This window comes from Ceratotherium simum, unplaced genomic scaffold (assembly GCF_057802395.1).
Source record: "Ceratotherium simum simum isolate JZ-2026a unplaced genomic scaffold, ASM5780239v1 HiC_scaffold_47, whole genome shotgun sequence".
NCBI lineage: Eukaryota > Metazoa > Chordata > Mammalia > Perissodactyla > Rhinocerotidae > Ceratotherium > Ceratotherium simum.
The window spans coordinates 162,489-173,262 of record NW_028261263.1 but is presented as its reverse complement, the minus strand read 5'-3'; the positions used below and the strand labels follow the sequence as shown (position 1 = coordinate 173,262).

Sequence of the window (10,774 nt, the reverse complement as noted above, 5' to 3'; positions counted from 1 at the left end):
AGTAAGAGCGAGAGAGAGAGAGAGATGGAAACAGAATGAGGGAGGGCAAGTGGCAGGGAACCCAATTAAGCCAGTAATTGGGAGGTGACAGACGTTTTGTAATTTAAAACTTTGGAAGTGATGCATCCCATCACCTTGGCTGTGTTCTGTTGTTCAGAAGCCAGATACTGACCACTTAGTGGTGACACAAGGATGTGCACTCCAGGAGGCAGGGAGCATTGGGAACATTGTGGAGGCTCCCACCACATAGGCCAACATGAGGCTCTTGGGACTGATTCTGAGTAAAACAGGGGACCGTGGAAGGTTTAATGCCAGTGGATCACAATGTCTGAATTTCCTCTAATTTCAGCCCCTTCAGGATGCAGACCTGAAAATGAGGCTCAGAGCGGCAGTGACTTACCAAATATCACACATCTGGGACCTAGAGAAGTTCTGACTGGTATTCTATGTGATGTCCTACTCCTTGTACTTCATCCATCTCTAAGTGTGTGCATTAGACACATGTGACACCAGCCCACAGGTGTTGTACGTATTATCACATATACACCTGATGAGGTCCCTAGGAAGCTGTTTTTAGCCCAATCCTCATTGTGCAGCTTGGGAGACTGGGGAGATCTTGAGAGGCACAGCAGCTTTTCCAGGACACAGAACTGGTAGGAAAAAAGAGGTCTGACCTCAGCTCACACCCAGAAATAATGCTTCACAGTCTATCTGGGCACCCCTGAGTCTAGTCAAGTTGACACCTAAAGTTAACCATCACATCATGGCTCTATCCCACCAAGACCAACAGAGATATCACAACGTGACCTATGTCATTTAAATTTTCCAGCACACATATTACAGAAAGTAAATACAAACAGATGAAACTCGATTTTATAACATTTTTATTTAACCCAAGAAATACAATTATTATCATTTCAAAATGTGGTCCACATCAGTACAAAGAACAAGATACTCAGGTTTTCCACCCACTGGGTCTTACTGGTGAATTTTAATGAATACTGGCTCCTCATATATCTTAATATGATCCAATATATAATTTTCTCCTATCTATTTGAGTTTTATTGTATCAAATGGAAATCATTTTCTCCTTATTGTCAAACTGCTCTGCTATCTCTTTTTAAAAAAAATTCTAGTTATATTGTGTTTATGTTAGAACTGAAATTAAGAATTTAAGGAGTTAAGAAGGCATTGATTCCAGCAAAAGGCTGGTTAACTAAAATGGAAGATGGTTCAAGAGCAAATCTCCCAAGAAAACCATAGGGTCAATGACAGTGGAAAATTCAGGGTAGAATTAGAAGACACATGGACTGTGATTACAAGGGGAGTAGACAGAACGTGGGGAGGAATAGATATCAGAAGTGAAAATACACAAACATGTTCCAAGTTGATGAAAGACATCAATCCACAAATTCAATTGATTCAAGATTCCCTAAGCAGAGTGACTACACAGGGAATATTAATGAACCAAACCTTGGTCTAAAAACCAAAGTTAATGTAAAGGATTTTAGGGACTATAGAGGCCAAATAAGCAATAAAACGTCCAATTGGTGATTTCTAACCATAAAGAAAATAAGATAGACATCAACAGAGCAGCATTTTTAAAATGCTAAAAGAAATCTCACATCAAACCAGAATTCTACACCCAGCAGCAATAGTGCCCCAAATAAAGATGTTCTAGAAAAACTTAAAGTGAAACTTTTCATTGTTAGTAGCCTTGAATTAGACAAAATACTGCAGTGAGTTATCACATCCAAAGGAATATGATCCCAGGTTAAAAACCAGGAATGCAAGAAGGACTGAAGAGGAAAGGAAAGGACAATTTATAAATAAATATAAATGAATTTTATTTTGTGAAGTAATTCTAGAAATCTCTCATAGGGATTAAAATATATAGAGAATAAAATGCATGAAAACAGTAATACAAATGTCAGGAAGCTTAAAAATAGAATTGAAAGTGTTGAAGGTATTAGCATTTGGGGGAGGAGGTAAAAGTAATTATTCATATTAGACTGTATTAAGGATTCAGGATTTAAACATTAGTGCAATTAAACAAAGATTTTTATATGATTTCAACGAGTAAGTTTATAGAGGAAATAATGGAATAATAAATGAGTTAAATCAACATCAGTGAAGTAAAGAGAGTAAAGGAACATTAATTATTCAGGTCAAAGGGAAGGGAAAGAGTAAGACGGTTGAAATAATAACAAGTTTACTGGAAATTACCTGAGATGTAAATGCACAAAATACTAAATTCTTTTTAATGGCTGTGTGATATATTCTAGAGACTTGTTAATAAATATTGTGGACATTCTTTATTGATAAACGCTACACAGTCTCTAATTTTTCCTATTAAACCATAAGTTGTATGGATATTTTTGGACATATAAACTTCCATTCCTATTTTAACAGAAGGTATCCAGTGGAAGAAAAAGGAAATAGTAAAATGTTGATAGAAACTGCAAATACCACCTCCCCACACAATTGTATTAAATGTTTTTATCTACCAACAGTATCTGACAGTGTCAGTAACCCAACATTTTTGTGTTTAGATATAAAGCTTTAGGAATCTCTCAAACCCCATTGATAAGAGACAGGATGTCTCCCCTGGATTATCCACTAATTGGATTATCCACTCCCTTCCGCAATAAAAGGGGAATCAGAGGCAGAACTCACTGCATTTTCCAGCAATCCACGGGCTGTCTGCACATCAGGAGTGGGGTCAGCAGGACAGCTCTGCAGCCATGGAGGAACCTGCATCGGCCTGTTTTCCAAGCCAGCCTATTTTGGTGAGTGTGGAATCCATACAGATGGCAAGAGTGTCCATTTGTACACTTGGTCCTTCTGTGAAACCTCTTTAAGTGAGCAGGCAGTAGCTCTTAAAACAAGAAGATACCTTATTGAAAGTTGTTTCCTAGGTGTTAATGTTTGTTAAGTAATGATCAAGGTGTTGTACTTTTCTGCATAGGAGACTTTCTTGGGATAATAGGCCAGACATTTGTTTTGTTTTGTTTTTAACCAACAACATCCCTGGGAAGTGCAAGTAGTATTTGGCTCTACACTGTTTACATTGTTCCCTTCTCTGGGAAATCTTTTACCCACAATGTGATTGGTCATTTTAAAAAATATTCAATTCTGTGCTCAAATATCACCTCATCAGTTAGTCCTTCCCTAATCTCTTCATCATCAATAATTGTAGGTGGGCTGCCCCATGCCGTAGTAGCCGTTAAGTGCACACGCCTCTGCTGGTGGCCTGGGTTCAGATCCTGGCAGGCACTGAGGCACCACTTGTCAGGCAAAGCTGTGGTGGCATCCCATATAAAGTTGAGGAAGATGGGAACAGATGATAGCACANGGCCAGTCTTCCTCAGGAAAAAAATGAGGATTGGCATAGATGTTAGCTCAGGGCTGATCTTCCTCACAAAATAAATAAATAAATGAAATAATTGTAGGTAATTTCTTTCCCTTTATCCCTCCTTGCTGTTCTTCCTCCATCCCTCTCTGTGTCTCTGTATCTCTGTGTAGCCCTTACTGTTTATTACAGGATCTAATTATACCTAACACTATATTACACATTGATTAGTCCCTTTATTAACTCATTCCTTTCTCCAAGGTTAAAAAAAACAGGGGCAGTGACTTTTAAGTTAAATTCTGTATCATGGGTTTTAGTACATAACTTGGCTTATAATAGGTGCTCTATAAATGGGAGGATCAACTAATTTTCCCTCCACACTGGGACATGTTGGAGAATAAAAGGGATGGTATTAATGATTATGGCAGGACAACAGGGATGAAGTGAGATTTATGACTTCACTTGTAAAAAGTATCTGAGGGGGCCGGCCCAGTGGCGCAAGGGATTAAGTGCACATGCTCTGCTGAGTGGCCGAGGGTCTGTCGGTTCGGATCCTGGGCTTGCACCAAGGCACTGCTTGTCAAGCCATGCTGTGGTGGCATCCCATATAAAGGAGAGCAAGATGTGCATGGATGTTAGCCCAGGGCCAGTCTTCCTCAGCAAAAAAAAAGAGAGGATTGGCAGATGTTAGCTCAGGGCCGATCTTCCTCACACACACACACACACAAAAAGTATCTGAAGACAGAAATGAGAGATTGTAAAGGAAGGGTGCACTGATTAGGTTTACATTTTAAATAGATTATTGTGGCTAGAGTCTTATAATGGATTACAGACAGAAAGGATTTGCAATATTAGTGATAACTTATTGCAGTACACCATAAAACAGATTCTATCCTTGTATTACTGCAGTCAAGTGAATTTGTTTGAAAATTTTAGAGAGTATTTTTTGGAGTTTGAAAAATTTCTTTCGATAAATATATTGTGCACTCTCTAAGGGCAAAGCAATGAGTGAATACGGCAGTGTAAAACATTACAGTCCACATTAGTCTTCACTTCATGGAGTATCTAATTTAGTGAGAAAAACACTATGAGAGAAATAGATGATAATACACTTACAATTAAAAATTAACAGAGAAAATGTGACATTACATGGCTGGATCAGGAAAGGTCACTCTGTGGAAATGGTATTTTGTAGGAATCTGAAAGGTGCTCAAGAATTATTCAAAAGTGCAGAATCTTTGGGTGGATTCAGGAGGCTGGACGGATGGTTCATTGATGTACCAGTGTGGGGTGGCAGGGTGTCCAAAATGACACTCAGGTGTAGACAGGATATCAGTACCAACAAGTGAGATTAGGGGACCCTGAGATATGGGTGATTATTTGGAGAACTGGTTGGTTCATCTTGGGACCTGCTCACTGTGAGCTGAGTCATCGAGTTATCACTGATGTGGTGAGTGGGCAGATGAGTATTTTGGTCTCAGGGTTGAAGCCAGATCTGTGCTAATTCTATGGGCATTTCTAGTTCACTAATGGTATTTGAAGCCAGGGAAATGGATGGGATGACCTAGAAGAGGGTGTGGATGTGGAACAAATGTGAGAGCAGGATTGACTGCTAAGAAGCATCAATTGTTGTGTTAAATCAGATGGTGGAGCCCAGATTAACAGGGAGGAGTAGGAGGAGAGAGGAAGAGTCAGGGGAGGAAAATGGTTATTTACAGTGGGTAGAACTGTGTGATGGGAATATGGCGTGTGTGAGTTATTTACTTATGAACAGGAGAATATTTGAGTGATGATGGGACGTGGGTGTGCAAGTGAAGTGAGCATCAAATTGCTGAGAGGAATGTGATTTCATTAGAGATGAGGCACTAAATTACTATGCTCTGGGCACACAAGCATCTAGTTTTCATAGTCCTTTCTGCCCTTGACTCATATCAGCTTGATGTCCCAGGATGTAGTTCTCAGTGTGTGGTGCCTGTGCCAGCAGCATCAGCAGCATCCGGGAACACTTAGAAGTGCAAATTCTTAGCTCTCCCCAGGCCTCCTTGGGTGGAGGTCCAGCAATCTGTGTTTTAAAAACCCTCCAAATGATTGTGATGCACAGGGCAGTTTGAGAGATATTTCTCCAGGATACAGGAGGGTGGAAGATCCAAATGAGGTGAGAACATTCTCCATGGCTGGCAGTCTGCATCCCCCATTTTATTCAAATTTCACATTTCATTTTGTTTTCACAGGGGAAGCTCAAAAGAAATATGATGCCACAGACTTCAGAGAAGAAAAGACAGGTCCATTTATCCAAGACCAAGCAGAGACACCGTGAAACGTCTGCACTTCCTATAAGACTCACCAGCTGCATTTTTAAGAGGCCAGCTACAAAGATGACTTCCTACCCTGGCGCTGAGGTCAGGTACAGTCAACGGGAGGAGACCTTGCAGAAGCCTCAGTAAGTCTGAGCACACAGGAGACTGCAGGGACTCCAGGCCTGCAGCAGTGAAGGAGAACTTTTAAGTACTTTCCATATCACAAATACCTTAAATATAATTGCACCAGGTGGTCCAGGTGAATCCCTGGGCTGTGCTGGTGCTGGGTATCTAGACCCCAGCCTCAAGCCCACTGCCACACAGTCTTCAGACTGGGCAGAGACGATCCCAGGAGTGGGTGTCGGTCTCCTCCAGCCGCTCTACAGACAGCCCGTAACTTATGGGGACATTCGCAGACAGAGTCAGAAAGTGAAAAATGCAAGGGAGAAGAGGGGCTGAGGCCCTGAGGGCAGCCAGGTTTGCCAGGGAGGCAGAGAGAGCAAGGAGCCAAGAACGATGTTCTGATACCTGATGGAAAATAAGAGAAGGTCATGCTGAAGAAGCCAAGAAGTGTGGCCCTGGGGAAGTGTTTCCCCACGAACAGCCCCCAGTTTCACTCGCCTCATTTAATGTCAACCATGCTTCTTGCTCTGGACTGTGATGCTTTGTCATTTTATAATTGTACTTCATTAAACTCTTTTGAGAGACATAAATGTGAAGAGTAGACAGTTGTGTGGGTGAAAGATCGGGTTTCCTGTGACAGGAAAGAAGATCTTTACTTGTCCTTGTATACTGCAATTTCTGCTTACCATGATTCTTATTCACTTTTATATTAAAGGTAATTTGGCCTAAGGGATCATTTAGTGTTTTTAGTTATATATTTTTTTAGAATACGTGCACTCACAAAAAGATGATACTTAATGTAAAGAGATTATTTTTTAAATTTAAACTAATTTGATTCTATAAAGTCTTACTTTACCTAAGCTTGCTTTTATAGCTCATTCTAACATAAGTTGTATCCTTTTTTCCCCCAAATACTAACTCAAATACAAGACGTTTTTATATAATTTAATTAGCCCTTAGACTACCGGTTACAGCCTTATCTGTTACCTAAAATTACCTCGGTAATTTTTTAAAATAAAGTTCACCTTTGATTCTTAACAAGGAAAATGTTGTCTGGGAGCATTTTGTCTTTGGGATGCTTGTCTTCCTACATATCGAGATGATGGGTGCATTGCAACAGAATGCTTGGGAAATCAACACAGTTGTTCAAACCTAGTGGGAAGTAACTCTGTTCTCCTGTTATCGGGTCGCTTCTTGAAAAACTATGGATGAATACAGCTCTGCCTTCCTGTCCCACATTCTGTCCTTTCTGTCATTATTTTTCCTGTATGTCTTGCTTTTCTTGTTCACGTTCTCTCTCTTCTGCTGTCTGCTATTCTCTTACCATAAATATCCATTGTTAACCAAGAGAATAAAATAAAAACTATATTTAAAAATAGTAAAATGAATGGAGTTAATCAATATGGTAAAAGAATCTGGTGAAATATCAGTGACTTCATATATTGGGCCAGAAAAGAACATCTGTTTTCACCTGTTTACCTACTGAATTAAGCCAAATACATATAAGTCTGTGGGCTTCTAGATTGAGGAACTTTTTAGGGGGTGGGTGGAAGGAGAGAGAAGCATAGTATCCTCAGTGCAGACTCACAGGCCCTCTTTGGAAATAGTTTTAACTATTAAAAACTCTCCGAACCTCCTGCTCTCCTAGTGATTTGGATACTTATTCTGTATGTGCTCCTTCTCCTTCGAAAATGAACTAGGATTCCAGTGATCTGGCCTGCTAGCCAGATGCTTGAGAGGAAACCCTGGGAGCCATTTGTGATGGTTCTCAACCACCCTTGTATATTAGAATCATTTGACAAGTTAAACTATATAGACAATAGGGCTCTAACCTCAGAGATTCTGATTCATCAGAGACCCAGGTATAAGTACATTTTGTACAACCTTCCAAGTGTTTCTAATGTATGGTCAAGTTTGAGAATCACCAAGCATGAAAAGATATTAAAATATTAGAAAGGATTTCAAACCTTTAAAGCGAGTGTTGCATTCCCATTTCCACACCGATTTGAGAGCCTCACTAAGTCAGAGCAAATCCATTTACTGTTATTCTGATAATTTGTGAAATTCAGCTAGTAAAACACACACTAGAATGGCGATGTGGACGTTTTCTTTATACCACAGAGATCTGGGCTTCATAGAAATATGTGTATTTAACTTGGGCAGCCAAGACTTTGAGTGGCTGATAGTTCACGTGACCATGATGTTGACTTAAAGCTAATTATGCCTTTATAGATGGTTAGTACAATTTGCCAGTAGTTTGCTCAGGACAAGTCAATATGTAAAAATCAAAATCGGTTATAAGAGATTTAGTATCTGAATTGACCACTTGAGGGATATTTTCTGACATTCAACACATTTAGTATTAAAGAAAGGCATGCTCAACTGAGATTCAGAAAAAAAGGAAAATTTTTAATGCCGTGACCTATGAGTTATTAAAAGATATAAAGCTGCATTAATTAAAAATGTTGTTCCTGTTAGGGAAATAAGAAAATAGGTGAAACGAAGAGAGCAGAGAGTGTAAGAACTAAATTCATGTGTGTGTGGGATGCCCAGCTCCAGGGCTGCAATAGGGCTAATGGTCACTTCCCCACCCAATTCACAAAAAAATTGCAAAATAGTACATAGAATTTCTATACACACCTCACCATGTTTTAGTTATCACATTGCATTTTGAAAAGGAGCATTTTAAATTAGCGGGTATCTAACGAATAAATAGAGCTGGTACATTTAGGTTCAGATTTGGAAAATATCTACCACACAACATATTGAAAAATGTTGCGAGAGTCTTAAGTATATTCTATGTCTGCCCCTTCTCATGCCCAGTTCACAAGATGATGACGGTATGAAACTCACCTGGACTTCACAGTCTCTGGAAAATTTATTTTTGCCAAGTTGAGAAGAATTAGGGTTGATTTCTAAGAATGAAAAATAGAAGAGAAGCTGGAGAGAGTTACTTCCTCAAGGTCAGGAACTATTTGACCTTACAAGATGAAAAAACGTCTCCCCATTTTTCTTCTCACATTCCCATAGCATCAAGTATCTAAACCTGAGACAGGATCAAGTTTTCTAAAAAAAAAAAAAAAAATGTTTTGGAGACCCAGGGAAACAGAGTAGCATTAATGAAGAATGTTTACCTTCAAATGTTCCTGAATATTTCTCTCAAACTCCTTATACCATCTCTATAGACTATTCCCTATACTAGCCACGGTCCCTGTTTTATTATATAAAACAGTGTAACCTATCACCAGCATTGGTGGGCAATAATTCTTGACATGATTTTTATGGCGTGTCCCCTGCCACCTTTTTTGACTACTGTTGTAGGTTGGGCTAAGGCAGTGGTTCTCAAACTCTGGTGTGCATCAGCACTGCCTGGAGGGCTTGTTCAAACACGCTGCTGGGTCCCATCCCCACAGATTTCAATTCAGCAGGTCTGGGGTGGGGCCTGAAAATTTGCATTCCTGACAAATTCCCAAACATTCCACTCTCCTGGCTGACACGGATGCTTCTGCTTCTGAAGCAAAGACAACTCTTACCCAACTTCATTAGTCTCTTCTCCTACCTGAAAGTGAAAATATCCAGTTATCAACTTGCACTCATTTCCTGACAGGACCATTTACAGAAGAAACCCTTGCTTCCTTAGCTTTCCTCAAAGCCACGTGGCATAAGGCCAGACCCTTCAATAAGCCCCTTCTAGCATCTTCTTACTGAGACACCGAAGCTTCCCAATGGGAGGTGCACTTTGCTGCAGCACATTAATAAACCTAACACTTTGGACGTCATATGCACTCCTGGGGGTCCGCAGGCACTGGGCTTTATCAATACTTACCCGCATGCTTCTTCCTCTTCATGTCTGAACTTTGACTTTCCCTTACTTGCAGCCAAACCAGGTTGAGGGGTACGAAGGTAGCTTCCAATTGATAGGTCCAATAATTTTGGGGTGGGCAGTCAGTGGCGCTCATCCTCATCTGTGGAATGGAGCAAACAGTTCATAATCAAACCAGCTGAATGTATACGCTCCACCTATCCATTGGCAGTGGTGCCCAAGATGTTTCTGTGGACTGACAGCATCAGAAATATTTAGAGATAATTGTTGAAAATATAAATCCCAAAGTAAATCTCAGACCCAGTAAAACGAATTTCAGAGAAGTTGGGACTCAGAATCTGATGTTTTCAGAAAAACGCTGGGTGATTTCATTCAGCATACAGGTTTGGGAGCCACTGATAAGGACAGCTGGACTGAAGAGATAAGAGATTTTCCTAAGATATTAAGAGCTTAAAAATTATCTGAGTGTATGTTCTTTGGGAGAATTCTTAACAGTAACAGCCTGCTGTGCACAGAGGCAATAATTCTCCAGTATCATAGAGAGAATCAAAATGGGAATAGAAGACTAACCTGTTCATACAATGTCCACATCTAGGACAGGGACTGGATAAATGGGAAAAGTCAACTGTTATGCTGTTACGATTCCCATTTGTTTCCTGGGTTTTAATTTGATAATGTGCACAGGCTTCTCTAGCTGCTTAGTAACGTTTCCAACTATGGATGGCCTTGGGCTTTGATTGAAAACCCTGGTCTATTAGGCTGTTATTGCAGAATGAGTTAAGACTCTAAGGTGTGGACTACTTTCAACATTCACTGTTATTTTTTTAAAGCAACCAATAAAAGAGAAAATCAATTGTAGGCCTGGTGTCACATTTCGGTTCTATGACCTGTTTTCTTCCTGGCATCTTTGCTCACTTCGGTAGGTTTTCTCTAGAATTTCACGTCATATTCTAAGGAACTGGTTCAATTTTGCAACAGCAACTAGGCTGTTACTCTATTTGGAAGTACCGTTGCAATCTTCTGTGCCATTTGTAAAATTCTCCCTTCCAGGACATGATATAAATCCTGTGTCAGTGGTAGATTCATAACCCTTTGTGATGTTATTGCACGTTGCATTTGGGGGACAAGTAGTGGAGACATTTTCACAGTCACAACAACCGTTAGAGTGGAGGAGAGGAT

At 40.0% G+C, this 10,774-nt stretch overlaps 1 long non-coding RNA gene across 1 annotated transcript; it reads left to right on the top strand.

The window, feature by feature from the left end:
- The first annotated feature begins 130 nt into the window (after nt 1-130).
- LOC147911210 (uncharacterized) lies at nt 131-6,819 on the top strand. Its single transcript, XR_015551415.1, has 3 exons — nt 131-525; nt 2,553-2,789; nt 5,584-6,819. It is a non-coding gene; the product is annotated as an uncharacterized LOC147911210 (long non-coding RNA).
- Nucleotides 6,820-10,774: the final 3,955 nt, after the last annotated feature.